This window comes from Camellia sinensis, chromosome 11, assembly GCF_055761805.1.
Source record: "Camellia sinensis isolate YWXY chromosome 11, ASM5576180v1, whole genome shotgun sequence".
Classification (NCBI taxonomy): domain Eukaryota; kingdom Viridiplantae; phylum Streptophyta; class Magnoliopsida; order Ericales; family Theaceae; genus Camellia; species Camellia sinensis.
The window spans coordinates 147,985,837-147,991,644 of record NC_138971.1 but is presented as its reverse complement, the minus strand read 5'-3'; the positions used below and the strand labels follow the sequence as shown (position 1 = coordinate 147,991,644).

The window sequence follows — 5,808 nt, the reverse complement described above, 5'->3', positions numbered from 1 at the left end:
TATAACATCTTAATTCTTTGTTACCTACTCTGTTTCAGATTTCAGAACCAAACAGTCGATCACATTGTCTCTCAATCAACTCAGTTTGACAACCAAGTAGTTGTACAAATAGATAAAAACATAACAACCCACTCTAATTCATGGACAAACCGCCCACTTATTTGGTTAGGCTTTATACAAGTAGCAGCCTTTTTGCTTTTTTCCGTTCTTCATTCAATATGCATAAAGAAAAGTCGACAATCCTTGAGTATATTTTAAGTTTTTAATTACAGATCGACTTAATATATGTGCACTTAAAAAAAAATTGTACAATTTTTTTTTTTAAAAATCATTGAATATAACAAAATACTAAAATGTATAAAATTTTTGTATTATTTTGTATTCAATAATTTTTTTCACAATAGTTCAATTATGTAAAAAGGAAGGAATAATAGTGTTTTTTTTTTTTAAGGTGGTAGGAATAATAGTGTTAGACTCACAAAAATAAAACACTTAAAAGTGTTGGATGAATTTATTTTGAGTCCAATTCACATCACACTCAAAATGAATTTTAACTACCCAAGACATTTTCTTTATATGTTTAATATTCTATTTTTTGCGCTTAATATTATCCCAAAAAAAAAATCATAAATTTACCACCAAAAAAAAAAAAAAAAAAAAACTAAAGATTAACTTCACTTCTAAAGAATTGGAGATTCATAAATGATCACCAAACCCGTTTGGAAATAGGCTATTTTAGTTGACTATTTAATTTTTTTTTACGAAAAGACGTGTAAAAAAGTAGAGAAAGCAACGTGATGAAATGTTTTGTTTTGTTGACAATTTTAGCTTGAGATGGGCAGCCCATCCCAGAGAAACCCATATTTTAGCTTATTTTTACCTTAAAGTAACTGTGCCAGCAAACTCAACTACAATTACAGTATTGTAAGCTAAGCACAAAATCACTATATAAAACAGAAGCCCACATTAATATATTAATATAAGATTATCTGATAAAACAATTCAAATAAAGACTCATGTTTCGTTTATAAATCAATTCATATGCCACGTGCAACGCACGTGCACCTTCCAGCTAGTATATCAAAAAGCAAGAAAAAATCAGTTTTAAATACATGTACTTTGTGTTTAGATTACTTTTCAAAATATTTTTTCTGAATACATATTTTTGTTAAGTTCCATATGAAAATTATATTTTGAAATACATATATATATATATATATATATTTATTACGGTGCAAGTTCAACTTGATAGAGTATATGTGAATTTCCTCCATTCATTAGCCAGCAAGTAAGGTCTTGGTAAGGCATTGGGGCATAAAATTGAGGTCATAGGTTCTACACTTCCCCGAGCCAATTCATAGTGTAGTGATTTGAACTCAAACAATACACAAAAACACAAAAGAACTCAGATCTTGACCTTGCTTCAGATGCAGTCTCATCCTCCGGCTTCATGATCTTTGTTCTTTGTTATTTTGTTTTGTTTCTCTTACTTTTGTTCCCTCCCGGCCAAAACGGGGAAGTGATACATGGTACATGTTTTGAATGATGGATGATTTTGGTACAGTACATGTTTTGGATGATGGATGATTTTGGTACAGTTGATGTTTATCCTTCTTTGGTACAGTTGGATTGTTTTTTTTTTTGTTTTGAATGATTTTTTGTTGCCTTGTCATTGGTTATTTCTTATTTCATCCATCTAATCCAGTTCCACATATTTTTGGTTGCTTTGTGTGTGGTTGTTTTCTTTCAGGATAGTTGTTCACAAGCATGGATTTGGATCGTCGTTGGTGGTGTTGTTTTTTTTGATTTGGCTTTATGTTGGAACATTGTTTTTAGATTAGTTTGGAATATTGTTTGAGTTCTTTTGTGTTTTTGTTCGGATGACTGTTTTAGAATGGTTTTGTCCGGGATTTGACAAAGGGGGAGATTGTTAGGACCCTTTGTTGTCAAAATCCATGGATCAAAACAAAAGTTGTTACAGGTTTCAGTTTTCCAGGTTTTCTTATTTTAGTTTTCCCGCTCGAGCTGGGAAAGTGACGCTCGAGCGGGGATTGGAAGCTCTCAGCATCTCTGCAGTCGCCTGAAAAATACTGGATGGTGTGATTCGACGCTCGAGCGTGGAAACTTCCGCTCGAGCGTGGAGCCTGTATGAAATCGCAGAATTTGAAGTCACCGCTCGAGCGGGAATACCCACGCTCGAGCGGACCGCGCGATCCCAGATTCTATATATTCGCTTGTTGGGTCTGTTTTAGTTTTACTTTTTCTAGATCTTATTCAAGAGTCCTAGGGTTTGTTTAAAGGTTTATTCTGGGTTGTTTTGGGAGTTTTCCTTGATGTTTTGAGAAGAGTTCTTCAATCATGATCTAAGATACATACATCAAGGAGTTGGTTACTTTAAATTCAAGAGAGAATTCTCTTCGGTGGATTCCGAAGATTCAAGCGTATAGTTTCAAAAGGCGTTTGATTTTATACGTAGTCGTTAATTCGACAAGTGAGGTTGTGGAATCAAATTCAGGATTGATCAGTTCCGAGACGAAGTCGTGAAGAAAGAGTTACAGAAGATTCGAAGACAAATTGACGGAGTTGGGTAATTTGTATGTTATCTTTGTAATCTTTTTTACTTCAGTAGTGGATTGATAAGTGGCGTTTCGCCCGTGGTTTTTTAATCACAGTTGGAGGTGTCCAATTGTGGTTTTTTCCACGTAAAAATCGTTTGTGTCGTTTTATTATTTATTCTGAAAAACAAACAATCTAAATCACTTTCGTAAGTGCTTGTTGATTTAGATTATGTGTTTTGGATTTTTGGGTTTTGGAATATTTGAATCTTGATCTAATCACGAATCACTTAGGATTTTCAAATTCTATGGCCAAATTCCATCGTCGATAGCCAATGCTACGAGACTTGTGCAAATTAGTTTTGGCAGCAATTCTTTTACTGGGTCCATGGCTAAAAGTCTGGGAAGACTTGATGCTTTAGAAATTTTTGCTGCTAATAACAATTCACTTGGAACAGACCAAGTTAATGAATTAATGAGCTTCCTCACTTCTTTGTCCAATTGTTCCAATCTCCGAATTTTGGTTTTGGCTTCAAATCAATTTAAAGGTTTCTTGCCTCATTCTATTGCAAATCTCTCCACCAAGATCACTTGGCTCATTCTACAAGACAACTATATATTTGGAAGCATACCTCTTGGCATTGGAAACCTTGTACATTTGCAATGCCTCTTTCTAGATGATAACATGATTACAGGTAGTATTCCAAATTCCATTGGAAAACTCTCCATGTTGGAAATCCTCCTGGTTGACAAAAATAACATCTCTGGAGAGATTCCATTGTCTATTAGAAACCTGAGCAGGCTTGGTACACTTGACCCATCAACAAATAGGATTGAGGGAAGCATTCCTATTTCTTTAGGCAATTGTACCAATCTACAACAAATTCATCTTGATTACAATCATCTCACAGGAGCAATACCTTATCAAATCTTTGGTCTGTCTTCCCTTATTATTCTATCCTTAAGTCAAAATTACTTAACAGGACTACTACCGCAAGAAATGGGTAACTTGAAAAATCTAGGTGGACTATATGTTTCAAAAAATAAACTATTTGGAGAAATCCCAGCTACTCTTGGCAATTGTGAAGTTTTAGAATTCCTCTACATCGATGGTAACCTTTTTGAAGGTACAATTCCGACGGCCTTCAGGTAATTGAAAGGTATTCAAGAACTAGATGTTTCTAGGAACAACTTGTCTGGACAGATTCCAGGGTTTCTTGGGGAGTTTCGGTTCTTTTAGTATCTCAATCTTTCCTATAATATGTTTGATGGTGAAGTTCCGAATGGAGGAGTTTTCACAAACATTAGTGCCTTCTCAGTTGTTGGAAATAGTAAGCTATGCGGAGGAATTAAACTATTGCAATTGCCTGCATGCCCAATACAAGTCTTAAATGAATGGAAACGACCTTTCAACCATAGAGTAATAGTTCTAATAGTTACTCTCACTATTGTTGTATTATCATTGTGCATTTTAGCTTTTATTTACCGAAACAAAAGGTCAAGACAGCAAATCAAATTAGCCTTGCCTTTGCAAAACCAATATTTGCAAATATCTTTTGGAGAACTTTTTCAAGCAACAAATGGGTTCTCTCCATCCAACTTAATTAGTGAGGGAAGATATGGTTCTGTTTATAAAGGGATTCTCAACTCCGATGAACAAATTGTTGTTTTGAAGGTGCTCAAACTACACGAATGTGGAGCGAACAAGTGTTTTGTTACAGAATGTGAAGCATTGAAGAACATTCGCCATCGAAATCTTGTCAAGATAATTACAACTTGCTCAAGCATTGATTTTAAAGGCAACGACTTCAAGGCTTTGGTCTTCGAGTTCATGGAAAATGGGAGCTTAGAAAATTGGTTACACCCAAGTCTTTTAGAGCAACATGAACCTAAGAACTAGAACTTTGTTCAAAGGCTAAACATTGCCATTGATGTGGCATGTGCATTGGATTATCTTCACCATCATTGTGAAATGGCTTTTATTCATTGTGATTTAAAGCCAAGTAATATTCTTCTTGACCGTGATTTGTGTGCCCATGTGAGTGATTTTGGCTTGGCAAAGACCTTTTTAGCAACCAAAGGAATTTCTTTTCATCAGCAATCAAGTTCATTTGAGATTAGAGGAGCAATTGGCTATGTTGCCCCAGGTAATTGTTTATTGCTTCTTACGTTGAAATTGATTAAGAAATATTATTCAGTTACATTATATTATTATCTTGCAGTGAACTAAAAAACCAATTATGAGATTATATAGAAATTAAGCCATGTTTTAGAGATGACTTTCCTTGACTTTGCCTTATTGTTTGTATAGCTACCACAACAAATTAAATCAACCATTATCCTACCCCTATGGTATTTGAATGTAGATTTTAACCCTGAGATAATTTTATCTTTTGAAATGTTGAACTCCTTTTTTTTTCAACAAAAGATATGCAACTTATTAGTTCAATAATCATACCAAAAGTAAAAATTTTGGGCATTTTTTTTAACTATTTCATATTGCATGCAGAGTATGGTATGGGTGTGGAGGTATCAATGCAAGGTGATATGTACAGTTATGGAGTGTTACTACTAGAAATGTTCACTGGAAAAAGACCAACTAATAACATGTTTACGGGCAATGTAAACCTCCATAGCTACGTACAAATGTGTCTTCCAGAGCAAGTAATGCAGATCGTTGATCCCCAAATCATATGGGAAATGGAAGAGGAGCCAAGTAGGAGCATGCAAAGTAGTACAACCAACATTTCTAAACTAGAGGCTTGCCTAGTACCAGTCTTTCAAATTGGAGTTTCATGTTCTGCTAAAATGCCGAATGAAAGAATGAGTGTGAAAGATGTTCTCAAAGAACTACACAAGATTAGAAATGTATTTATTGGGGTTAGGGGACAAAGGCATTAGGATGGAAGAAGAAATGATTCTCAAGTAAAATCACATATGTAGGTTATTTTGATGTTATAGGATTTTCTTTCCCTCACTTTTCTTCTCCCCCTTCTTTTCTTTTCTGAATTTGTAGTTGTTAAGCTAGGAAAGGCATGAAAGTGGTTGTTCTTGTGGCATTGACATCAAATATTTATACCTAGTTAAGGTTTCTATATGTTTATATGTATGCCCTCTCTATCTAGTTTTGTCATAGTTTCGTTTTTTGGTTTATGCTCTCTAGTAGTTCTATTGTACATAAGGGAGCTTGGCTCAAAACAAAAAACTGATACCATAGAAGCTAAAAGAGAAAAACAAAAACAAAAAAAAAAAG

The 5,808-nt window shown here is 34.4% G+C and overlaps 1 pseudogene; it reads left to right on the top strand.

Moving 5' to 3' along the window:
• Positions 1 to 3,704: 3,704 nt before the first annotated feature.
• LOC145788608 (putative LRR receptor-like serine/threonine-protein kinase At3g47570 pseudogene) lies at positions 3,705 to 5,456 on the top strand (annotated as a pseudogene).
• Positions 5,457 to 5,808: the final 352 nt, after the last annotated feature.